The sequence below is a fragment of the Melozone crissalis genome, unplaced genomic scaffold (assembly GCF_028551555.1).
Source record: "Melozone crissalis strain CALT ecotype California unplaced genomic scaffold, PUWL_Pcris_2 ptg000004l_1, whole genome shotgun sequence".
In the NCBI taxonomy this organism is placed as follows: Eukaryota; Metazoa; Chordata; class Aves; order Passeriformes; family Passerellidae; genus Melozone; species Melozone crissalis.
Window position 1 is genome coordinate 21,328,757 of NW_026535782.1, and position 26,929 is coordinate 21,355,685.

A 26,929-nucleotide genomic window follows, 5' to 3' on the forward strand; every position below is an offset into this window, starting at 1 on the left:
CCTTGGCAACTCTTCAGGGATCTGGAGCAGGGGATCTGACTTCCACAGTCAAAGTGCTCTTGGCTGCTCCTTGGTAAGAACCCTGTAAAGCCAATGCCACTCACCTGGCTCACAAAGATCAGCAATGGAGGAAAACATAAGCACAGACATTAAAAAAGTCTGTGAATGGCTTCCCACTCACCACCTTCTGTGTGAGCACATCAGGAAAAGGGATGTGAGAGAGATTTGTCACACCAGCAGGTGACACATTAAACCTCTGAGGCTGGAGCATCAGGTCAGATAGAGATCTGACCTTTTGTTTAAATATGCACATGGGAAAAATACAAAACATTGGTGCTGTGAAACTGTTTTACAACTCTTACGTTTCTGGCTTTACTGTTATAAAATTTCACAATGTAACTTAATTCCTGAGGAGGTCATAATGCAGAACTAAGAGTCCCTTAAACTGAATTAGGCAAGAACTAAGGCAAGACAGCCATTGAAACAGAATCTTGCTACTTAATGTATTTGGTATTAAAAAAACCCCAAACCACCAACCCCCCCCCCCCCCAAACCGACAACAACAACAACAACCCCCCCCAAAAAAACCACCCACAAACACCCCCTCAAACATGGCCTCACTTTGATTTATATTTTACTACTTTATGTATGTATAACTTCTTTGTTTATGTATTCAGGTTTTTTTCCCCAAGAAGAGTCAGCATCAAAGTCATGCCTAGAGGACATGTATAAAATTTAAAACCAGGGCAGACAAGAATAAACAAAATCCATGTGTATCTGTGTCAGTCACTTGCAGCATGCTCAGGAGATGCTGTCTGTAACTATTCTCTCAGAAGTGGAGTGGGATTTATCCAAAAAGTGCCTAAAGAATATTATCCTTTACAGAGCATTTAGCAAATGGATATGCTCCAGTCCTTCCCAGCATGAGTCTGGCTGTTCTTGGGAACCTCAGCCCTAGCCTCTGAGGCATTCCTCTGAAAGTGCTCCTGGGAGAGAAGTAACAAGAGCTACTTTGACTCCATTTCTGGCTGAAGCCAGTGTGCTGATCCATTTTGGCACTTCTGGCAGCAGAGCAGCCTTTGGAAGTCCTCACTGCACTGAGGCGAGCTCAAGGCCTGGCACCTCTCCAAGCTGGGTTATTCAAAATCAGTGCTGCTCCTTTTCTCCAGGTAGTGCTTTCACATGACACAGGAAGAGGGAAGACAATTTCATGCCTGTGTTTTTGGATCAAAATATCTCCTTAAGGTAGATCTGCCCAAAACTGTTCTTTACCAAAATTCCTGGAGTGCAATAGCCCAAAAGGAATAAGGGGTTTTGTGCAGATTGAAGTCTCTGGATCAGGCCCCTTCAATTTATTTTGGATGGCTGTATGAAAAGTTTACTCACAAAAAGTCTTTTGTATCTGTACATAATGGCTTTCAACCTACATTTATATTGCTTCTTAGTCTAGAAACATTCAACTGTATTCAGGGGTAATTATTCTTAAGTAAGTAATAAATAATCTGCAACTCATTGACCAAGAAATGAGTTCTGTTTTGTAGGGAAATTCTTAAAGAGCTCCTGCAGTTACAAAGAAGAGGTTGTATTGCATGAAAAGAGGGGTAGCATATAGGTATGGCCTGTAAATTTGCCACTTAAAAAAATGTACAGTCACTCTACAAACTCAGTTCAGAAAGTTACTGTTCTGCCATTGTCAGGCTTAATTCTGCATTTCACTAGGTCAGCTTTATGACACTGTAAATGCACTGAATTAATAGGGGTACAATGGTGGTACCTCAGCATGACATCAGAGTAAAGGAGTCACAGGGATTTAAGATCAGTTTTACCAGACAGTGCAAAGGTTCATCCATAACAGTGTCCCATTGGTGATAATTTCTTACAGATGCTTAGAGAAGAGGTAATCAAGCTAAGGAGTCCATGGTGGCATTTTGTCCTAGTTTATTGCCATCTTTCAGCAGTCAACTAGTTAGCACTTTCCCAGGAAGACATGGTAGTTTTTTATTAACATTTCTTGATATTTTTTACTTCTATGAAAGTATTTAATCACTTTTTCCACCTGTATACCTTCAAGTACTCAAAATCTAGACTAGGAAGTTTTACACCATCCCCTTTGAAGCTTGACTGTCAATGACAGAATGATCATTTCTGTCTTATGGAAATAACATTAGGATATAACAAATAGGAAAGTGATAAATTATTTGAAATCTCAACCTTATATTTGAGACATAATACCAAATTATTTCTTAAAACAAATTTCTTGAAGTGGAGGTGTCTTGTCTTTTTTTTTATCAATGAAGGGAAAGATATTTTCTAATGCTTCTGAACTTAAATGGGATGTGACAAAGTATATCTGGGCATTCTGATAACACATATAATATTAGGAGGTGGAGCAGTAGGTTCTTGGATCTGTTCTGGCAGGCCCTAAAGACTTGGCAATTCCTACATTTGATTGCCAACAAAAAATGCAGTTCTGGGACTTCACATATTTTCTTAATGTTCCCAGACACACTTCCATACACTTATTCCCAGAAGTCTTAGTCTATTCTCATGAAAAAAGGAGGGATGAGTGGGTGGGAGGCCGGAGATATCCCCCTCTAAGATGCTAAATCAGGTGTACCTAAGGAATCTAGACGGTGCCTTGGAATCCTCCAATCCCACTGCCACTATCTGCACAGACATGTCTCAGAGGCTGACAGCTCAGAGGCCACACCAAAGGACAGCAGATGTTATACAGCTGTTTGGCTTCATATGTATACTGTCCCACAAAGCTGGTTCTCACTCCTCTGCAGCAAAAGCAGCATCTGGATCCCCAGCCTAAGGTTACCTTGAGCAGAATCATAAACTGAATTTTGGATGACTCTCTATGGAACATCACAAGTTTTATAGACACTTAGGACCTTTCAGCTTCATGACTTTCATGTGAAAATCTCATCTAGAGGGTATCTTTTCTCCCCAGATGGCTATCTGTTGATTACTTGATATCAGCTAGTGGATATCCAAATAAGGGTGGACAGGACACTCACAAAAGACTGCACATCAATGTATTGAAAGTACACCATTGTGATGGGAAGAACAGAAAAAGGCACCATCAAAAGAGTCTGAGGAAAGCAGACAATGAGAATATAGTACAGATTTTTCAGAGCAGATAGGCTCATAAATCATTCAGTTCAATCAGATGTCTACAAGGAGAAACACTTGGGTAGCTGACTTCGATATGAATGCCTACAAAGCTGCTTTGTGCTCTTACTAATAGCAGTGCGTATCGAGTACTACTTCTGCTACACAAGTACATGCTTTCTTGCTCTGGAAAGGTGAATAAAACTGCCAAATATTTTTTTCTTCTGACCCAAGTTTGGACAAGGGAACTCATTTTAGGATTTGGAAGACTGATGTATTTTTATGCACTTTTTTCCTTGTCCCAATGTAAAGCGAAGACAAACTTCCTCAGAACAAGAAAGCACTGCATATGGACGCAATATAAAGAGAAAAAAAATCTTGCATCCCACGCAAAGAACAGAAGCAGCTCTGTATTAGTGTTAATTCCAGTGCTAGGATAACTTTGGTTCATCAGAGAAATTAACAACAGGCCAGTGATTGAAGGGGAATGTACTCCACCTTCACCTACAAAACCCAAGAGACAAGTAAAACTTGGCTGCACATCAAGCAAGCTGTTGTGGGATGCAGAAAGGAGCAATGTTCTTTAAGCTTGCCTTAGATATGCAGCTAAACAGACTTCAGGTTTAATATGTCAGTTTACATCTCTATTGAAATAATATTAAAACAAGCAAATTAAAAAAAAAATGCCTGGAGAAAAATACTGTGACAAAATGTTGGCGATGGGGGAATGAGAAGTGAAGAATCTGTGCAGAACTCTTCCAGCAGAACACCATTACAAAAGCAAATTCATTCTTCTATGGCCAAGAGAGGTCAGTGGAATAGGTAGAAAGAAGTATATCTAGGTTTCCTGAAAGTTATCCCATATGGTCAGGAATAGATGACCACAAGACCTCTGTCTGATGATGCCTGATCATAGAGGAAAAGAGTGACAGCAGTCAAAACTGGCACAGGGTTGTTATACATGTTGTTACCAATACTATTACTAGTGAATTCTTATAGAAAACAAAAAACTTAATTTTTCCCTCAATTGTGAGAAACCAGATGACAAAATATTCTATGTCAGAAGATGAGCCAGTGGGGAATCAGACTGGTGTGGCTGAACAGAGAGTTTTGGCTGGAACTCGGGGACGAAAAAAAGAGTTAATAACCTCTGAAAAAAAGGGCAGGATGATCAGGGATCTGCAAGGATTCTGTGAAGTCATGCAGGGGGAAAACTAGAAGGGACAAAGTTTGGCTAGAACTTAACTGAGCTCCTGTAATCCAAGAGGGAATGGTTAGGTATCTGCTAAGCAACTTAGACCCTCACAAGTCCATGGGGCTGAGTTGGATTCACCCAAGAGTACTGAGGGAGCTGACAGAAGAGCTCACCAGGCCACTTTCAATCACTCACCAGCAGTTCTGGTCAATGGGAGACGTCCCATGTTGCTGCAAGCTGGCAAACGCGATGCCTATTAATAAGAAGGGTCAGAAGGAGGATCCAGGACTGTCAGCCCCAGTGCCAGGGAAGACTGTGGAGCAGATCATCTTGAGTGCCATCATGGGTCACACACAGGACAACCAGGGGTGCAGGCCTAACCAGTAGGGGTTTGGGGAAAGCATGTTCTGCTTAACCCACCCTGAGATCCCCATTTGTCCATGTGACCAGTGACAAGTATAACTTAACTTATTAATATTTTTATTTCCTATTTCTGTAATCTTCACAGAAGCCCAGATTCACAGAAATCCCACATTATTTTACTGTCTGGTTTTCATCCTTCAAAGATGCTTGGATAAGTAGGAAGGCGAGCTTATGTGGGATGGTAGGCCATGTGAATTTGGGGCACATACTTTTTTTAGTCCAAAGACTCAGTGAAAAATTTGGAATTTTTTGCCTAATATAATGTTAAAATATGAAAACGATGCTTTGCCTACCTTTACTTGATTGGTTAGAAATTGAACTGATAAGAAAACGTACAATAATTATTACTGACATAATATGCACAATATTATCAGCAGAGTACAGTGTCCTGGTTATGCCAGTTGAAAACTTGTCACAGAAACACCAAAACCAGCCACCACACCACATCTTGTCTGCTCAAATTTCTGCCCTTGACACAACATGTGTTTGGGTGAGGTATCAGTAGAGATTTGGTGTATTTAATAACCTGTGAGCTCCGGTTGCACTTGTGTTTGATGAGTGAACCTGACAGCAAAGACTGGGTCATTCTGAGCCTGAGACTGGTCAGGGGCACTGGCAGAGCTGGACAGGGGGAAGTCTTCACGCATGACACTGTGATCTGAACCCACAGCTGTGGTTTCTGCAGCAGAGCATGAGTGGCAGCACCCCCGAAGAGTCAGATTCTCCAGAGAAATGCTCCCCGCATGCCAGAGGAGGTCATACAGTCCATGCAATTTTCTTTCAGTGTGAATAGAACAAAACAGATTATTTAGGCTTTGACTTACTCTAGGCCTGCTTTGGAGAGTCAGACAAGTGAGGATACTGTCTCTCCTGTCTGGGCCACTAGAATAGTTGGGACTTTAATGAGACAAGTCAGCCCTTCTCAGATCTCTGCTTCCTGTACTCACCCAAAGTTTTGGTTTCTGTGAAGAGAACTAGCATCCTTTGGCATAGGTTGTATAGCCAATTAAATAATTGGCTTCTCATAACAATACAGTGCATTGGGGCCTTGTTTATTTCTCCAAAGTATTTCCTTTTCTTATTTCTCCAAAATGAATTTTTTGGCACTTGAAGAGAATTCTGTAATGCATGGGATGGGTATATGGAGATGTGTGAGATGTAAGGCTGTTGTGGTTGCAGACAGGGGTGGAGCAGACATGATCAGGCTGTTATTCTATACCACTCACATTATCACAGGGGCATGTGGTTTCAGGACGAAAACCCCACCTGTATTTGGCCATTTTACCTCCCTTTGGGAAGGTATCAACATCCACCCCTGAGGACTCAATCCCTCTGCCACCCTGCCTGTCCCCCCTCCCATTTGCCTCTGGAGCATGGTTACAGGCCATCGTGCTGAATGGGAGAGTGGCAAAAATGCAAATCGACCATAGTGCTGAACTGGTGGTGCCAGTGCGGGGCTGCCAGCAGAGAATGGAACAGTGGTGGGAGCCACCCCAACCCAGGGAAGCAGCCAAGCTGAACCCAGCTGAGCAGAGCCAAAAGGAGCAGAGCAGTAGGAAAGCCCCGTGGGGAGACTCCACAGGACTAGTTTGTTAGAAGTGCACCAGAGGCACCAGCAGAGCAGCTGAGAGACCCCTGCTTGGACAACCCAGCTTCTGGAGAGCTGGTTTGTCATGGTTCTATGTTGTTTTCAGGCTGGGGGGCAGGAAAGATTATCTGCAGGAGCTCCCCTGCCTTCCTGCCTTTGTTTCCCAAAGACCATGTGGACAACACATGGGAATGGTCACCATATTGCCTTTGTCTGGGAGCACATGGACATGACCTACAGGGAGTGACTGCTCTCCTGGCTTTGTGCCCAGTGCTGAGCATCCTTTTGTGGTTAAAACACCTTCTCTTTTTGTATACTTATGCTATTAATGCTGCTGTTATTGTGTGTGCCTTACTCCATTGCTTCGTGTTTTTAGTAAATTGCTATCTCAACCCATGATCTCTGCTTTTTGTCCCACCCTTACCAGAAGGAGTGAAGAAAGGTGTTTTTTTGGAGTTTAATTTCCTGTTGGTGATAAAACCAGCTCAAAGGCATAAGATAGGTGTGTAAATGTCAGTAGGTACACTTGAGAATCAAATGTAATGGAGAACAAGAAAACTTCCTTTTTTACTTCTGTGCCTTTGTTTAAAAATTTTACTGACTTTTTTTTTAGAATTTTAGTATTTTTATTTTAAGCATACATTGCATGAGGTCTTATCTCACGTAAGTGAACATACTTCCACAGCATATTTTGCTTATTATGTTTTACTGTGTTTTAGATTGCTTTTTTTCTGGATTGTGCTTAGAGACCAAAGCTGCCCATCAGTTGCTTTTTTTGTCATGTGGTTCCAAAAAAGTGCTGGGGGAAAACTTTTATTCCTGGTCACTCTCTAAAGGAGGAGCATGTCTGTTAAAGTCCTCACCTCCTTTCATCAGGAAGACACTGTGTTGTTTTGCATTGCACTAACAAGCCTGCCTCCCACTGCTAACACTGATTTGTCTGGAAGAAAAGACAGGGCACTCCCTGTGATAACCTGGTGTTAGACCCTCTGTTCAACAGCTGGGCTAAATGGAGCTATACTTGATTATGTATTATAACCCATCAATCTTGCACAGGGTTTCCAAACCCTCCACAGCCTCCTCAGCAGGCATAATGGCAATCACCGTGTTTAAAGGTCACGGCTAGGAGCTTAATTTAAAGCTCTTATAATAATGCAATTTAATTCTGGAAAATGCCACAGTATTGCTCTCTAAGGACTCCTGTCAGACAGAAGACACTTACTACTTGTGCACAGCTTTGATTTATTTATTTTATTTATTTCATTTAATATCCTCTATGTTATCTTTTTAATTTACTAATGTTTCCAGTTACTAGTTGATAGGCAGACCTTTCCTTGTGGCAGTAAATTCCAAATTATAAACATCAGTTTCATTTTAATTTCTATTGTGAAAAAAAATTGGTGTTTTTTAAGCTGTGTAGCTGAAACATTAAAGCAGTTTTGTCTTGTTTTTAAAAAGACTATCCTATCAAAGGAAGCATGAACTCGTATTGGGTTTGCATGGACAGGTTTTTGTAGAGAGGAGGCTTCTGTGAGAAGCTTCTAGTAGTTCCTGAAGAACTGAAGCCCATGGGGAAGGACTCACATTGAAGAAGTTCATGGAGGATTTTCTCCCATGGGAGGGACCCAGGCTGGAGCAGGGAGAGAGGGTGAGGAGTTCTTGCCTAGGGAGGAAGGGGCAACAGAGACAGCATGTGATGAACTGACCACAGATCCCATTCCCCATCTCCCTGAGCCACTAGGGAGGAAAAGGGAGAGAATTTGGGAGTGAAGCTGAGCCTGGAAAGAAGGGAGGGGTGAGGGGAAGGTGTTTTAAGGTTTATTAACTTATATATAAAAAGATTATTATTAAGTATTTATTTCTCATTACCCTACTCTGATTAGATTGCTAATAAATTAAACTAATTTTCCCAAGTCAAGCCTGTTTTGACTGCGATGGTAACTGGGCAGTAATCTCTCCCTGTCATTATTTTGACCGATGAGCCTTTTGTTCTATTTTGTCTTCCCTGTCCATCTGAGGGAAATGATAGAGTGACTTTTAGTGGGCACTTGCCTTCCAGCCATGGTCAACCCACCACAAATGCATAATGAATAGATTTGCAACATATGGTTTATTTTGATGGCAGTAGCCACAGCTAAATAAAGCTGTTGAAGTAGTTTAGTCATGTAAGCACCACATTTGATACACCTAGACTCTCTGGAACCACTGGCTTCAATCTCAGCATGGTTGACTCAGCCTTTCAGCTCCTGTAGGCAGACATCAAGTTTCATGCATCTATCATGCACAGAGGTGAGACTTTGTGAAACAAAGCCCTAGGTTCTATGTAAAAATTTGCATTACTTGTTTTGTTCAAAGTGGCACTGATAATTACTTTTCTCCTTCTGGGTTTCTCTGTGTTGGTGGCTGCTGGGCTCTGCTCTGCTGCTGGGCTCTGCTCTGCTGCCGGCTGGCAGGAGGTACCAGCCAGCTTCAATTGTCCTGAGATACCGGCAAGACTGGAAACTCTGGCAAACAGAAACCAAATCTGGTCCTTGAGCCAAACTTACCCTTCATAAGACCAGTTTGTTAACTGGGGCACAGTGCTGTGAGCTGGTAAGGGACTCCCAGAATCAGGGGAGTGTGGGGCCAATGCCACAGAGCTGTCTCAGTTCCTTCACATAACCTTGCACGCCTCTTGCCCATTCAGGAAGGTGTTCTTCTCCCACAGCAGTCTCAGAGCTGAGCTGGCTATATGCATGGGAACAGAGCTGAAAGTGCTACTGGAAAACACAGAATGGAGCAAAGGCCTTCTGGTTAATCAGAGCTACTGCTGACTGTGAGATATCTCTGGCCCGTGTTACTATTTATCTTAAAATACAACAGCTGTCTGCAACTGATCCAAAGCTCACTGTACAACACTCAGGGACACATTTCCTTGAGTGTTTGGGGGGAACTGGAGGGGTTTGGTGCATGCCAGTGGCATATGGCATTTTATCATGTGGAAGGCTTGAATTTTTCGACAAAGAGCTTACCTTCCCTACCTCTCTAATGCACGGCATGGAAAAGGGAGAAAAAATACCAATGAATACTTTCACAGCTAACTAATCACAGTGAGGAGCATAGAGTATAAATTTAACAAATTTCTGAAAAGATTGTTGTGTCTCATGCCATTATATCTATTTTCATTGCATTAATGTACTCTGGAGCAAGAGCCAGGTGCCTTTTCATGGGCCTTCAGAAACCTGCCCACTGCATCAGAGCAAAGAGGCAAGCTCCTGCACAGCATGGAGGGGAGCAAAATAAGCAGCTTTGGTGCAGAACTGCTGGCCACCCCCACAGCTTCAGCAGGCTGTGTTATTTGAAAGTAGATCATTGCATAAAATTCAGCATAACTGAGTTGCTCTGGAGGGCTGTGGTGCACCTGATTCAGCGCCCTACCCTGGGTCTTCATTGTCCTATTGAGGTCTATAGTGTTGTCCTATTTGCTTAAAACCAGTGTAGCTGGGCAAAGGGTTGGCTCTCATCCTATGCTCATCAAAGAATAAGTACTCTTAAAGATATCCCTATTGTACTGTGATAGAATGGACGTTTCAACCATTCCTTTTCTTCATACAGCATTTAGAGCTTGACCCATAATCCAGAGAAACCTCTGTGCCATCCCATTGGCTCCATGGGCTTTGGATAACACCCTAAAGTGTAGAGAAGTGCATGAATAATGACAGCAAACTGAGCACATCAAAAACTATCTTTCAAGTAAATATATATTCCCATTTAAATCCCTGAACTCAAATTATAGGGTTTTTAAAGACCAATTTTCTTAAAAGCCAGGAACAAAGTATTTATATTAGCTACATAGAAATGAAAAGGGGAGCTAACAGAAGAAAGCTGCACTATTCATCTGCTATTTAAAATAAAAATTACTGTTATTTTAAAAACTAATATCTGAATTAAATGCTTCATCTGATTTAAATCAAAGTAAAAATACTACATCTTTCAGCAATAAAAAGTAATCTTTAAATAAAAGATGTAATAATCATAGCACAAAAATTAAGAAGGAAATAGAGATCTCTAGCTGTACACTGCTGAGAAGGAGTGGTACAGAGAATAGGAAATCATTTGGTTCTCTCTGATTATAGCTCTTTGTATGAAAATACTCAAGGCTGAAATTAGTGTGATCCACAAGAGCAGGTGTTTTGAATTTCGATCTAGGATATAATTAGAGCCTGTAAAAAACACTATGTGATGCAGTAATTGAAAGAACTAATGATGGGATGCTTTATTTTTAAAAATATTTAAAAATAGATCTAGAAACCATAAAACCCCCATATTCCACAAATCTGTTTTGACTACATATAAAGCTGTAATCCATTATGACTTTGATTTGAAATACTTAAACAGTTCACTTGTACCTTTAAAAGTGATATGTAATTATCAAGTTCTTTATCCTGGATTTCATGTTGTTTATATAAACATTGTTAAAATCTGTAATACTTGCACGATCACTCTGTGGGAATATATGTCAAGGCCAAATATTGGTTTAAAATCCACCTGGATTGGTGAACTATATATAGACTGAGCTCAAAGTTTTGCCTTTGCTGTTGCTTATTGTTTGCAAACAATATTTCTTTGGACTTCGGGTATCCAATCTCTAATTCAAGTGTTTATAGTGAGATGATGCCAAATTCAGAAGCCCTCCCTGTTCATAAAGAAGACCAATACAGAGTCTTTCTGCTTTGACTGTCACTGCTTTTGTAGTCAAAGTTGATAACCAAAGGAACTGATGCTGGTTAAAAGTCATTTGATGGCTCCCATCTTCTTAGCTGTTATGTCTGATTTTGTGTTGAAATGACAATCTAATCAAGCAAGACAGGAACTAATCAATTAGATTGTGATCATGGTGAGGTGAGTATTTAACTTTTTAGCATGCAAACTGACACAGGCTTAAAGAATTAGCACGGAACTGATCATGCTAGGCCTCCAAATTTCTGCAAGCTGCTGCAGTGCAATTTAGTCAGTTGAAATAAAGTACCAGGAAGGACCAGTTGCTAAAAAGTGCCAGGTGATGTAACTGGGATGCACTGCTCTCTCTTCACCCTGGAAGCCCAATAAAGTTCATGTGGAGCATGGCTCCCTGTGGGCCCAGCATCAATTGGGTCTGCATACCACAACACTCTTGGATTGATGCTATTTTCACTTATGGATTATGCATAAATAAGATTGAGGCCCCTGTTCAAGGAATTAATATCTGATAATATATCTCTATGATTAACATATTATTAATATTGTGAATATTAACAAACCAAAATACCTCAGAAAATCTGTCTTTTCTGTAGTCATATTTGTTAAATTCAGATATTAGCGACAGAGTTTGCAATGCGTTGTAATTGAATGCAATGCATTGAATAGTTATCTCCCAGCCAGTCTGAATGCCAGAGAAATGTGTGTTTTATTAGTGCAGTGAAATGTTTCATTTCACCTGCAGTTTAGGCGAGACCCTGCCTTCAGGTCTTCAGGACTGAGATAATGCCAATATTCCTCAGATCCATTGCCAGTATGTCTCATGGTGGAGTGGGGTCGGAGGGCCCATGGGCCTGGAGATTAATACAATGTCAATCCTGCCACTGGTGTCTGCCAGCAACCTTACAATGAAACCAGACAGCTCAATCTCTGCGAGACTTTTCCTCCACAGAAGCACGCTGGAAGGGAAAAACCTTTCATTCCAAAAGCGTTTTGAACTCATCCAAAGCGCAGATGTTGTTTATTTGTTGTGTTACAGGGAAAATATTTCTTTTTTCAACTCTTTCTAAGCTTATTATTGAGGAAAAAAAAAAAAAGCCTGGGCAAGGTTTAAGTTTGCTAGGTGCCAAATTCTTCGAACTTTGTAATTTAAATCATCAACCCATGTAAGTATTAGAAAGCTGGATGCTTTGTATCCTTTTTATCTCCTGTTCTATCTGTCAGGCACAGAGATTTCTGTGTGCTGGAGAAAGAAAATACTTCTTCCCAGCCTGACATTTCAGAGAGAGAGAAAGGCAAAGAGGGATGTTTATATTAGGCTCCCATTCTCTTGTTCTCACAGCATTTTAATTTTTGAGCTTCAAGAAAAACTCATAATAGGAATGCTTTCTAATTTTAGTCTTGAAGGCTTGTTTCTGCTATCACTGGTAGTAGTTACCCAAGAGAATTGTCTTAAATGATATCTCGGTTACTTCAGTAGACTTGTTAATCTGATTAATTGCTAAGTGAAGTAGATTTCACTTAGATACATACGTGTTTCTACACTCCAGAGCGTTACCTTCCGCTTCCATAGTACCCAGTTTACACTAGTCACTGACTCTGACCCAAAGTCAAGGCTGCTGCTGTAATTGTAAGGGCCCAGACCTCCATTTTCATACTTGGAAGTTTAACAGGAAAAAAAAAAAAAAGCTGTTTCAATGTTGATATAAAATTGTATCTAGTCGATTGGAATGGCCTGTTGAAACTTAATTTTCAAAAGATAAATGCTATTGGGCACAAAATAAAAAATGAAAGCCTGCTACAGTTTTCAATTCCATGGAGACATACTACCTGCTGCATAGAAGCCATTCTTCCGAGAAACAGCTCTGAACAGACAGGGCTTAACAAATGAGTTTTCAGTCCTGTATTTAAGACTCATGGTTCCATGAAGAGCTCTGTCTCTTTACATTACCCCAGCCCTGGTCTCAGCAGTAAATTTCTGATTTCCTCAGAGTCTTTTCTAATGCTTGCAAAATAATAGCTGAGAGATTCAAAAGCAATCCTTAATCCTTGTTTATGAATTGTGCTGGTGTTATTTGCTCCATTTTATAGATGCAGTGTTTACGTGCAATATTTTCAAAAGTTCCAAATAATTTTGGGTGCTGAGCAGAAATTCTCTGATTTTTTAGAGCCCGTCTGTTCAAGGCAGAGCTACGAGTGACTGCAGTGGCAGCTGAAGTCTGAGAATAGTTCTGGTTAGAAGGCACCATCTGATCCACCCCCCTACTTAAAGCAGGGCCAATTTTGAAGTTATACCCAACTCTGAAATCAGATCAGGTCTTTCAGGGTCATATCTAGTCAAATTTGGGATATTCCAGATGGAGATTTCCATATGAATACTTAATACTTCTGCAAATCAGGACCTTGAAACACAAACCCAAAGCACCCAGAAAAAGTGATTCTACAAGTTGCTGTCGTAGAGGAACATGGATAACACTGAAGGAGCAATCTTCCTTGTCTTTCTGAGAGCTAAAAATCACATCTTGTGCTTCTGGTAGGTGTTGTGTGGGGAAGTACACTTTTGGCTCATTTCTTGAGGCATCATTCTTAATATTGCATCAGCTCAGTTTCTCATGATCAGAAGACTGCACATATCTGCATCTAGTCCTGGGCCCTGAAGGAAATGAGTCTCTGTCAACACTTAAAGGTTTTTAGCAAGTCCTTTGTGTCTTTGAAAACTTGTAGACTGTACAGCCTTGTACTTACCCCTTGTAATGGGGAATATGAGCTGTCTGTGGGTGGCCAAGGACAACTGAACTGCTACCATCATCCTGGACACTATTGTGAGCCTTCCTTCCTGCAGGAGCAATGCTTCCCACATTTTGAGAGAGATGCTGTTGTAGAGTATTTTAAGAATTACCATGGCCTTTAAAAATCTCATGACCTTGTACACATAGGTTCCCTGCATTTCTTCACGTGCTTCTAGGTTCTGACTGGCCTGGAGGAAGAGATGAGAGAGCTGGGGAGAAGGTAAAGGGAACAGAGACTGTGATGAGCTAACTCACAAGTGTCTGTGTTTTTTCAAAGACTGCTTAACTGAAATGTATGAATGAACATGCAATATTTTAGGTATTTTGCCCCTTTTTATTTCTCTGTGGTGAATACTTAGAAAAGAAAATGTGCCAGCCATGTCTGGGGAGCTGAATGATATCTGTGAGGCATGGTCTTAGACTGGTTTCTCAGGGATTGTTTGCCATGAGAGCAGACCTGACTGCGCTTCACTGCAGACTGCTTGGGCATGAGGCTGCAAGGTGTGCTCCAGTGAGGGGGCTTGGAGGGCACGGCCTCTCATAGTGGCACTCCTCCAGCCACGAGACAGTGCTGTGGCTTCTCTCCTTTGGTGCCCCAAGCTGGGTGACGCAGGCTTTTCCAAGGCACACAGGAGGCCAGGTGCGGTGCCTGAGGTCCAAGCAGGAGAGTGCTCATCAGCATTACTGCGTTCAGGCAGGGAAATCTGGCAGGTCTGATGCATCAGTGGAAAGCTGACAGGGCCACCTGCACACCCTCCCATGGCAAAAGATTCCAGCTCTGGGGACCTCCTAGAGCAGTTTGCAAAAAGGAGGGTGTAGGAGCCCTGGCTGTGCTGACCTGTACTGTGGTGGCTCCTTGAGTGCCAGGCACTTACAGAGCCTGGTGTGAGATGGTGCCAGCCAGGGCAGAACTGCATTGGCAACTGGAGGCACCTCACAGCAGCCTGTGGGTGCTTCTGGACTACCATGGGGATGAATTTCCACTGTTAAATGCAGTGGGATTCTCTGGTACACAAGGAATGGAAAATACATTAATTGTCCTAGGGATAATTTAATTGAAGCGCAGCAAAGAATGAAAAGTCAGATGCTGTTGATTCATAGAAGTTCCAAAAGTGATAAATATAAAGTAACTGCTCGGCAAAAAATTGGGTTTCATCTTATTTTTAAGATATCATTAAAAAAAAAAAAATCCCAAATCTTGAGCTCTCTGTTTGGAGAAAAGCAGACCTAATACAGAAGGGTGTGCTACAGGCAGCGGTCCAAGAGCACACAAGAGATTTGTAAAAGTAATGCTTCAGGAAGCTTGGTCCAAAAGCATGTTCCAGCAAATGATTGCACTGAAATTAATCACAAAGGAAAGCTACAGGAGCCAGCTAGCACTTTAACATAAACTGGCATTACTTTTTTGGAATGACTGGAGCTGTGCTGATTTATACCAGCTGATGATCTGGTCCACAAACATGCTCTTATTCCAACTTTAATTATTTCCCAGAGTGTAAGGGTGTCTATGTCTATCTCTGTTCATTTAAGATTTCCAGATGCTAGTCTGGAAGTGTGCTTACAGCACGCATTAAATTGGTCAGTCTGGATGGAGTACAGGCTTCCTGACATCCTCATTGGATACTTTTATTTCAACATACAAAATGAGCTGGTTGATTGTGAGAATCTCTCTCTTTTTTTTTTTTTTCCCTATTTTTTCTTTTTTTTTCTTTTTTTTTCTTTTTTTTGGGAGGGGTATTGAAATTTTCAGCAAGCATAAATGAAAAGGACCTGTTCCCACAATCCAGAAGGGCAGACTATGTTAATGGTAGTTATATGTGTATGTCAAATGTATTTGTACATGAAGGTAGCTCCTTATATTTAGATTTGCAGTCCTAGGGAAAAAACCAGCTCCCTCTTTATGAGCTACCAAAACCTTTGATTTCAAACAATTTAAAGTGGCATTTCTCAAGCCCTGTCTTTATGAATACGCCCTCTGAGTCTTTTTCACTGCACCTGTACAAACAGCAACAAAGAGAAAACATGTGAGTGTGAAAAGGGCTTTGAGCTTCTCCCACCTACTTAATGAAACTTCCTTGCTTCTTTTGCAAGCAAATGAAAGACAATAAATTACATGAGATGCTTTTTCAATGGCAGCAGGAGTGATAGGAGTGTCCTTATTTGACGCTGTAGGGGATAAGGCTTATAAATGGTGCCATAAAAAGTCCTTCTGGGTTGTGAAAGCTCGCAGAGAATGAGGCAGCTCTTTAAACCAAAGTGTGCTGTGCTTGTCATGTGTCTGATCCGGTTTGTCATGACAAAGAGTGTGTCACTTAACTTAAAAAACTTAAATTTTTGCAGCTCAACTAGCTTCCTCAGAGCAACACAGATTTATACCAACTTAGATTCTGGATAGAAATCTCTGCATTTCCAGTCCAGTTGGAAGTGCTACCAGAAATTTGGGTTCTGACTTTAATATTTGAGATAGCTGACAGTCTTTTAAACAAGTAAATTTTAAACCAGATACAGATCATTCAATTAGATGCAGTTTGGATTACATCTTTGGACACTGGAAAAGAACTGGTTGTACCAGATCTAGACATCTTGACCTGACTATTTTAAACCAGGTAAAACCAGGTAGTTCTAGCTGAAAATGAAATTACCATTTTCGGTTTCAAACATGCAGTTCACTGAACTGGGAAACCCATGAACTTGAGTGGTATAGTGAGCTGGAATTTCTGAACAACAAAGGTGCAGCTTTTCTCTGGGGCTTCAACTGAAATCAAGGGAAGGGATCTAGACTTAGTTGGATAATTATCCATCTCAGAAATAACCTATTCAGAACAAGCAGACATCCTACGTAGAATGGAAAAAGAGAGTAATGTTCAGCTAACAGGATTAAGTCTTAGAGGTCAGGAGGTGTATGGATTAAATAAGAATTGCCAAAAGACGAACTTGGTCGAATTTTTCAAACACAGCTTATCCAAATACAGATTTTTTTAGCCACACAAACAAAAAGATGATTTATAAGCACTGCTCAGCGAAGATGGTGAAGTTGAGGATAATACAGACATGGCCCCAAGATGAATATTTTGGCTCAGATTTCAACAGGGATGATGATGTTAAACAAGGCTGTGTTGCTAATGGGAATATGTGAATGGAAATGGAATTAACCACATCTGAGGTGGACGCCAAAATCTGAAGAGATTAATGTGACTGAGTCAGCTTGCAGCAGAGACACATCCTGGAAAAAAGAACTGGTTGAAGAAACTGCAAGTCTGCTAAGAAAGATTTTGAATTTGTTTATTGGAGATGAAAGCTCTTCCTTGAAAAAGCAAGCGTTGGATCTAATTTAACCAAAAAAAGAAGTCTTGTCAATCACAGGTCTGGCTTCAAGAATATGTGACATTTCAAAATATATGTTGGATATAAGCAAATAAGAACACGAAAATGGAAATGAAATTACAAAAGTAGATCATGTCTGAATAACCTGAAAAATTATTTTCATTTTTAAGAGAATGAGATACAACTCAGTTACCAGGAAAACGTTTGACTCAGTGCTGCATAGGAAATTGCTCATTAAGCTGGAGAAAATTTGGATTAGCAGAAGAATTGTGAGGTGGAAAAAAATGAAAGATCATGCTGAAAGGAAAAATACCAAACTGAAAGGAAGTTACCAGTGGAGTTCTTCCAAGATGTGTCTAGGGACTGATCCTATTTAACATTTTTAACAACTTTGGCAGAAAAAGTAGTACTGTGCTCATGAAATTTTCTGATAATGCAATATGTAGTGTGAATGTGGAGGAGTGTAGTGTACAGGAAGAATTGGATAAGTTTCAGAACTGAAATAATAGAAATAGGATGAATTTAAATAACCCAAAAGGTGAGGTCAGGCACTTTAGGACTCACAGTTTTTCCCCAAGCAGGAAGCTATGAAAAAAGACTTAGGAATGGACCATTTGATTACCAGATGACACAATATGTGATGTGCCCATGGAGAACAAAAATGTGATCAGATGTATCATGTGGGGAGCCCGCAGCAAAGACCAGTGTGGGTGCCATTTTGTGACACAGATTACTTCAAATGGAAGCAGGAAGGTTTCTAACCTGAAGAGTTCTGTGTTTCTGGAACATCCATCTGTAAACCTGAATAAGCACTTAAGACAGAATCTTATTAGTTTGGGGAAGCTGGTACAGCAAGGTGGTTGGAGGAGATAGAGGCAGCAGCCCAGGAGAGCTCTTCTGGGTCTGATTTCCTTTACAGCTCATGCACAGCTCAGACACTCAACTTGGTGGAGTCTCCCACAGACTAGCATGAGCGTGAATCCTACTTTGGGTGAAAAGTAAGCCCAGACTTTTAAGAAATATCAGTAGCTGTTAATTGCTTGACTAGCTCAACCTCCAAATATGTTCTTGTCTCTGCAGAAGCAAATGATCCCCATGAATACTGTATCTCCTGTAACAAATCCAGTTAGGCAGTGACTCTTCACTTTCAGATAGCTTCAGCAGTGCATCTGGCAGCAGTTAGCAAGTGTTATTAAATCACATTTTTCCCTTTTTATAGGTAATTTTGCCAAGATATACCCCAAAACATGCTGGATATGTTTTATAGAATCTTAATCAGTTAGTATTATCAAAAGATGAGACATATTTTCAGAAGCTGGGCTTTCCAACTTCTTACCATCATTTTTCCTCTATGTAGGGACCTCTGCAGCTCTGGCCCTTAGATGGGCGAGGGCCAATGGGAAAGGTCTGTGCCCTGTCATGTTCTTCATAAGCTTGGGAGAGTCTTGTTTACTAGAACTGCAATTTCTGCTGAACTGTAATTTCTGCTATACTGATTTCTCTGCAGTTCATAACCAAGACAAAAGAGCCCTCTATTTGAGAAATACTCTATTTAGCTGTGAAGAAATGCTCAGATGAAGGTTTCAGCTGTGCTACACTTGGTGTAGGGAGGACTGCTCCATGAACCTATTAACTTATTATTTAGACACTGGATGGGCACCATTCCAGTAGATGACTGGATCTTCACATTTTTTATTTGCTAAAGATTTCTTTGACCTTGGTGAAAACCGAAAGAGAGGAAATAGCATTTGAGGAGGCAGAACTTAAAATGAAAAACACATGAAACAAGAACTCCCTGAGGAACGGAGGAATGGAGCACTGGCCGAACTTGGGGGTGTTTGCTTCTCAGCAGCCTTGCCAGGACATATGTGGAGCAACAGTTGAACTTTAAATTCTCCGTGTGCAAAGGAAACGAAAAAATGCCAAACAAACTAACAAGTTTAACAATGGAGGTTGCATCCCTGAAATGCAACCCTTTTGTTCTTTTAATAACAATTAAAAAAATGTGGTTTTGGTGAATTTGCCAAGGATGTTGCTGGCTTCACATATGCCTTTCATTTAAAAATACCAAATTAACTCACAATTGATTTCTATGGTCACCTTTTTTATAAGAATGAGACCCTGCTTAGTGAAAGGCATGTATTTATGACTATTTAAGTTTTAGAAGATTTGTTACAGTGGCTCACACCTGTCACAGCCAGTGATTTATACGTGTACTGACTTGCCATGTTTGCCTATGGCTAGCTTGAAATTACAGATCTGGTACACATAGACTACACAGTTACAATACTAAAAATATCCACAGAAAAAAATTGAATTTTCTACATACCACAGTCCAAAGGACTTTACAGATCAGGAGCTTCAGCTCACATTGTGTTTTTGTACAGGCATGTACTTGAAATCCATCTTCTCTGGAATATAACACTTATTTAATAAGAGGGGAAAAAAAATTTGGAATAGTGAATATGGTTCTGATTTGCTGCTAACAGAGACTCATCCTTCTGAGTCTTAAACCCACTTCAAATCAGGAAAGAAAAGTGACAGAAAACCTTTTTGAAATCTCTGGCAGAGCACCGAGAACATGGCTCATGAGATTGCGGCATTATAACGGTGACAGGGTACAGCCAGTCTGCTGCCTGCTGCTGATTCATGCCCCACAAAAGACTGTCTGCAGAAGACAGTCTGGGAACTGCTGATCCCAATCACAAATAGTGTCTGTGTATGGTCTTAAACAATACCTTTACCCCTTCTGTGAAAAATTTTAACCTTAATTATGAATTACCTAAATAATTCTGTGAATTATTAATTAATTACAGTAATTTTCTGTAAATAACTTTAAATTTGACTTTCTCCAGTCTGAATAGTTAAGTTTTGCCTCCAGTGTTCTTAGCAGACTCTAGAGGTGTTCACCCTTTGCTGTTTTCTATCCTGTGGGGAGGCTGACCTGTGGATCTCATATTGGTGGCAGCATGTCAGGCAGGGCTAGGACTGAAGTGGAAATGGGATGTGCAGCCCAACACTGCTGACAACATCCAGGCTAACATCAGGCCCTACTAGCTGAAGGGCTGTAGCACCATTAATGCCCATGGTAAATCCTTAAATGATGCAGCAAAAACCAATTCCAACTTATTTCTTTGGATTAGAGGAGAGAATGCAGAAAATCCATTCCCTTTTCCTGCCCCAGACTCCCTGTTCCCTTCGGACTCTGAATTCTGCAGACACCCTGGAGCAGATTGCCCCATTCAGTGGGCATTTTTAGCCTGCCTGGAGACCCACCACCACCAAGCAAAGTCAGAAACACATTGCTAGCACTATGTCCCTGGACTGATACTTCTGGAGGGGATAATACTACACACAGGTCACACTGAAGAAGGGTAAAAAATAAAACATTGCATACAAGTAAATAAACAAAACAGAATAGAAAAAAACCCAGTGTTTTCCCCTAGAAAACCCAGTAATTTCCTGTAGCATTTTTTTTTTCTTATGGAGATCAAATAAACAGTTTTTAACCAAGCTTTATGGGACTAAACAGACCTACAGAGCATCATCCCTGGTTGACCCAGTGTGCAGTTCTGGCTTGTATAACTTCCATGATCTGTCCTGCTTTTTCCTTTTCCCTCTCCATTGTCTTCACCCCTGCTTCATGAACCCATAGAGCTCTCGAGACCTTATTTTCCTTGCTTTTCCTGCAGTAGCAAACTTTTGTTTTCTTACTCTTCTATGACCTTTCTAGATACAGGGTCACAAGAGAGGAATGCTCAAAGTCCATGGCAGTTTATTTAGTTCACTCTTAATGGGAAAAATGTATGTGTTAATCATTTTTCTGAGTTCATACAATTACCTGTACATCATTTGCAGTTTTCTTTTTGATATGGCATGTGTATAACATTTAGTTTTTCAGGCAGTTACATCATGTTATTTGATGTATATATATATATAGCATCTGCAATGTAATTCATAAACCAAGCTGTAGTATTTCATATAGCCCGATATTCACCGAATTTCCAAATACAAAGTCTTGTCTTTTAAAGCACTGTTTACTTTTGTCTGCATAAGACTTAAGAAAAACCTCCTATGATTCTAGATATTAGATATTATTACAAAACTTAAATATGAGTAAACATAAAACAACAGTCTCTAAGTCTATATCCTCTATATCCACAGTAAAGTCTCAGCTAAATAAAGGAAAAGCAAAACATATTTCACTGTAACTAAAAGCTTCAAATTAAGGAATATTGGATATCTTATTTGACTGAATGAGGGTGGAAGCCAGAGACAACTTTAATTTGGATTTTTTCTTTTGTGTGTCTTCGAAATGTTCTTATTATTGAATGTCATATGTCTTACTGTGTTTCTAAATTCATGCACATTTCCTGCTAAGAACATATGGAAAAGAGTAGATGGTTCAGAGTGAAATCTGGATGACATAATAAACCGTGAGAGAGAAACTCAAAGGATTAATACAGATCCAAAGACTGAAACTATGTCTACTGTTAAGCACATACCACCATTTTTTTATAGCACAGACATTTATGAGGCAAAATAGGAAAATGCAGAAATCAGACCATTACAAATGCTAGGATTTTGTATATGGGTATTCTGAATGGAGTGGCAATTTAGAAATGACAATTTTTTAACATATCCTCATTTTAGTCTATGGTAAGAGTGGACAAGCCTGTGAAAATTTCAAGTGTGATTTTTTCTTTTTTTCTAGGGTCTGGTTTCCTCTCTGCAAGTGGAAAACTACCAGTGCTGTCCCTCACTAAGGCAGGAGAAAAATGCAATGTGCACAGATTTGCTGCTGATGGCAGTTTGAGGGACACTAATGAACACTGCAGCTATTAGCATGGGATACCAATAGATTGATAAGAGGTAGTGTTGCTTCTCTTTACATTCATGCCTAGAAGTACATTTCTGGACAGATCCTCAACTAGGACAAAATTTTGTATTTAAATATCTGATTTCCACAGAGGTGTAGAGCCTAAAGGAAGGGGCCACAGCTCATGTCTCCAAACATCTGTGCAGAGCTGGGCTCTGCCAAGGCCTGACACAGGCTCACCATTCAGCCTTCCTTGGCTAGCCACACTTGGCTAGGGATGCCATCCTGTCCCCTGGCACTACAGCCAGGCTGGGAGCATTCAACCTACCAGGTATGGCTGCACTCACATCTACTCTTAACTGGACCACCCCACATCTGCTTTCTGTGATGACACAGGAAAACCACAGAGGACTCGTCTCAATGAAATAAGGATGTTCCCAAACTATTCTGCAAGATCCTTACCAGTCACCTTTGGTGCCTTAGATTGTGTATGGAGAAGAGGAGATTTTGAGACCAGTTTTAGGCTCCTCTCTTCACATGCAGTGACTCACCATCAAGAGTTGCCTGCTTCTCTCAGTGACTGTCAAAGAAGCATAGGGCTAGGAACTTTGTCCTAATCCAAACCATCCATCTAACTTTCAAATTCCTTAACTAGAAGACATGAACCTCACTGCAAGAGTTCTGCAAGGTTTCCTAAAACTGCAATGTGTATTGAACTGAATTAAAATCTGTTCCAAACCCAGCTTTTGAATAATATACGTTTAAATTTCCTCACTGAGATGATTCTCAGAGTAGTGGAGGCAGCTTGTGGCTATGTGTCCCGGAAGAGGACAATAACAACCACTGAGCAAGCACTGGCTGTTTTTTCCTGAAAGGCAGCTCAAAGAGTGCAAGCCCTGGTAGGCAATGCAATAAGGATTTTCTAAGATAAGCTCCTTCCTCAGCTGAAGACAGAACAGGGCTTGGAGAGGACATGATTCGAGTTCTTTCCAAGCTGAGCTGAGGAAGCTGCCTGGGAGGTTGCTGTGGGAAAGGTCCAAGGAGACTAGGAAGGCATGGAACAGGTAAATATCTGTCTGGATCTGGTCTGTCAGGAGTTTGAGGATTAAGAGATTAAAATTTGGATGAACCAAGTAAGCAGGAGAAGAAAAAGGCTTGAGTTACACAAAACAATCTGAGTCTTTGTGTGCCAGTACTAGGACAGTATGGCAGCATCTGATTGCTTCCTAAGCCCAGCTAAGGAGGAGCTCAGGGCTAGATGAGCAAAATGCCTGGTTTGGAGGGGGAAGAGAGGGGCTGATATGTTCCTGGTGCTCCTGCCCACAGCAAGAGGTTGAAACTAGATGAGTTTTAGGATCCCTTCCGACCCAAACCGTTCTGATTCTATTTGAAAGAAGGCTTTATCTCTTTGTCAGGAAGGCTGTAACACCTCATGTAAGCATTGCATGCTTATGTAATCTCCTGCACAAGGAGAGCACAGCAAGGCTGAGGAGAAGAGCTGAGGCCACATGTTGAAAATGAGTTTATGTTCTGTACAAGCAAACTCAAATCTGCTCTCTAACAATAAGTGTTACTTTCCTCCACATTATATGCTTTGCTACATCTCATCATCCCACTATGGAAAAAAAGACTGATGTCTGTTTCACTCTGCTGGTGATAAAGTAAATGGGGTTCAATAGTGTCTCACTGTAAGAAAGCAGCTCAACCTCTGCTGAAAACCTGGGAGACTGAGACTTTTAAAGTACTTAACTATTCACTTTTTAAAATGAGAACCAACCAGATATCTTCTGTAATAAGTGCCTTTCTTTCTGTGCACATTCCAGGCTAAGGATAATAAGGCTCCTTACAAGGGACGGCACTAACAGGAAGAACTTGAATCTGTTACAAATAACATAGTGGAAAATTTCCCCAGGCAGCTGATCTAATTTTGATTTTCAAAAAAAAAATCTGTGTTCAGTATGAAACTGCTTGTAATTGCAGTCCTAGTAATCTTTTTCACAAGTTATTGAAATGAGTTTTCAGTCACATCATGGTAAAGTTAGAAATAAAGACATTGGAAAGAAGGGAAAAAGATCATTCTTATCTGGCTCCATTCTTAAGGCTGTCTCAGATTTTAACATAGCAGCAATAAAAATATTCTATTATTTCCTGCTAGTCTCCAAAAGGAAGCTGTCCTGCAGAATCTGTTTCCTGGCCAACAGAAAACACTGGTGTAGTAACACATTTAAATTTGCATAAGTGAGGATTGATTGGGATTAATCTTTACATTTCACTAATCTTGCCCAAACCCTTGTATTAATGGAGTTGAAGTATAGAAAATAAATATATAAAGTTTGTATGTCCTAATTTCCAGCCTATTTTCCTGAATACAAATAGCCATTATTTTAACTTCTGTTTTTTGCACCAGTATTATATCAGCATGGACTAAGTCCCCACTGCACCAAAATGTCAGTTTTCTTAAGTGGTCATTCTCCCTGAGGAGGGTCTTAATGATTGTGTTATTGAAATTGTTTATCTGTGCTGATTACAGAAGAGAAACAAAAAATACCCATAAAATCAGAAGTTAATCTTAGCCAGGAAATAAGTAATATTGAGTCACTAAACCTGGCAAAGGTGGCTGTTTAACAGAAGCTGTTCTGAGCCAATTCCTGTATATATTCCACTGAAGCATAGCCATGGCATTTATTTTAGGTACAAGTGCCAAATTAAACATTTAATTGACTTTTCTTTTACACTAAGTTGTCTTAAGTCTGGCCATGTGCTGCTTTAGGTACTGCTACAGATGCTACAAGAGCAAGGATAACCCTCAGTGCTGTTTTCTGTGGGAAAAGAGTGCCATTTCAAAACTATTCTTTCTGCTGCAATAAAAAATAATAACACAAAAAAATGTCCTCATGGAGAACTTAGAGAATTTTTGTTTCTTTTCTACATCCAAGGGTGGGAAGTCATACAGTATTTGGCTAATTGTCATTGTGATAAAAATATATTTGGGAACATAATTTTCTATCAGGCAATAGATTTTTTATTTTCTGCTTTTGATGTTTTACATGTGTAAAGTAATTCTGAGAATCACTCCTACTAAACCTTTCAGTCCTCTCTCATCCTACTAATGCATCACAGAGAAGTTATTCTCAGCTTTCACTGAAGCCATTGTATTTCTAATCCACTTCAGTCTGGGAAAATAACACCCTGCTTTAATTAAGAGAGCAACAAATGTAAACTAACTTCAGAGAACTAAACTCTTTCTCCCCCTGAAAATTCATATGCTGAGTGATTTGGAACAGAAATCCCTTACCCCTGTCCTGGATGATATGTTAGCACTGACTTGCTGTGAGAGGACGAGAGTCTGATGTTATGGGTGCAAATCCATCAAGGTTTGCTGTGATTTGCATCCACAGCCCCAAGAGGAGAGTCTTGTTCCTGGTTGCCTCAATGCTTCTCAGCTGCTATCAAAGGAGAATAAATTTTGCTAATCTGACATGTCAGTAGCACAAAAAAGGAGATTCTTAAAAAATTTTGTCAACAGGACTCATTCTGTTTCTGCAATTTCTATTTGTTTTCTCTACAGATCTCACAGCTTTACATACAAAAAAAAAAAAAACCCACTGGTCCTGGAATATCTTTGGGGGATAGGAAAGGGTATACACATTTATTAATTCTCTGAATCCCTGTTTGAGATGGAGTAGCTGCATATTTTGTGAGTTAAGAAGCTGAAAAATTAGGACACCTAGGAAGGAAATCTTAAGCAGGCTTCAGAGAGGCACAACACAAAGAGAGTGTAGCTGGGCCTCTAAAAATGCACTTCCTAATCTTAAAAACCAAAGATGCAGAAGTGGTCATGAAAGCTGTTTCATGTTACTCCTGCAAGATGTTTCCAGGGATTGTGATTACCTTTAGCTCCATGAGTTTTACAGAAGCTTTACAGGCAGTGAGGGCTGCAAACTGTAGCTGGCACAGACCACGACAGTCACTGGTTAGGGATCAGAGTGCAACAAGGGGCACTCTGTGGATGTGGAAGTGGGTGTTTCTTGGCATATTTACAGATACCACTCTCAGGTGTGGCCCCTCTCATCAGAGATGGATGCTGTCTGAGGAGGCAATTCAGGAAGGAAGCCTGAGAGCATGTGGGTGTGATCCTCCCCCAGGGAAAAATGGGAATTGTTTATTTCAGCAGCAGGAAAAGAGTTGGCTCTAGGCATTTATTTCCAACAAATAGATTATTCACTAAACACACGATTTTTTTTTGGCCTGAAAATATGCTTGAATCAAAACCACATCTGTAGAGCTGTTTAAGCTGGGGCTTTCAGTGGGTTTTTTACTGTCCTCAGAGATAGGTATTGAAATGAAATTTCCTTTTGGGAAAGGAAACAGAATCTTGCGATTTCAATGGGGATAAACTGGGCAAGCTTTGGTCCATATCCCTGCACTTGATGGCATGCCATGCCTTTTGATGGCTTTCACTTTGGTGAAGATTTTGCCTTTTATTTTTTTTTAAGTATCCCTGCCATGTCCCTGATATGTTCCCCTCCAAATTGTGTCTTCCTCCTCTTCCACCTTGACTTTTTCCCCTGCTTTTGCAACAGCTGTGAGCTTAGTTTTGGCCTGTTTTGTTCCTTTGCACTGCACCTGATATAATCCCAGTCCATTTTCTCGTAGTCTCTAAATTTCCCTTTTTTTTTTTTTCCTTGAATTGCATTTCATTTGATGGTATCTCCTTTCCAGAGTAAGTCCTTCTTTTCTGTTTGCAGGATTTTAATGGGGCTGAATTCTGGCAAGCTTAGGTCAATGTCCCTGCACTTGGGGGCATATGGCCTGCCTTTTGAGGGCTTTCTCTTTGGTGAAGATTTTTTCTTTTTTTTTTCTTTTGGTTTTTTTTTTTTAAAGTATCCATGCCATCTCCCTCATATCTTCCCCTGCAAGTTGTGTCTTCCTCCTTGACTTTTTCCCCTGCTTTTGCA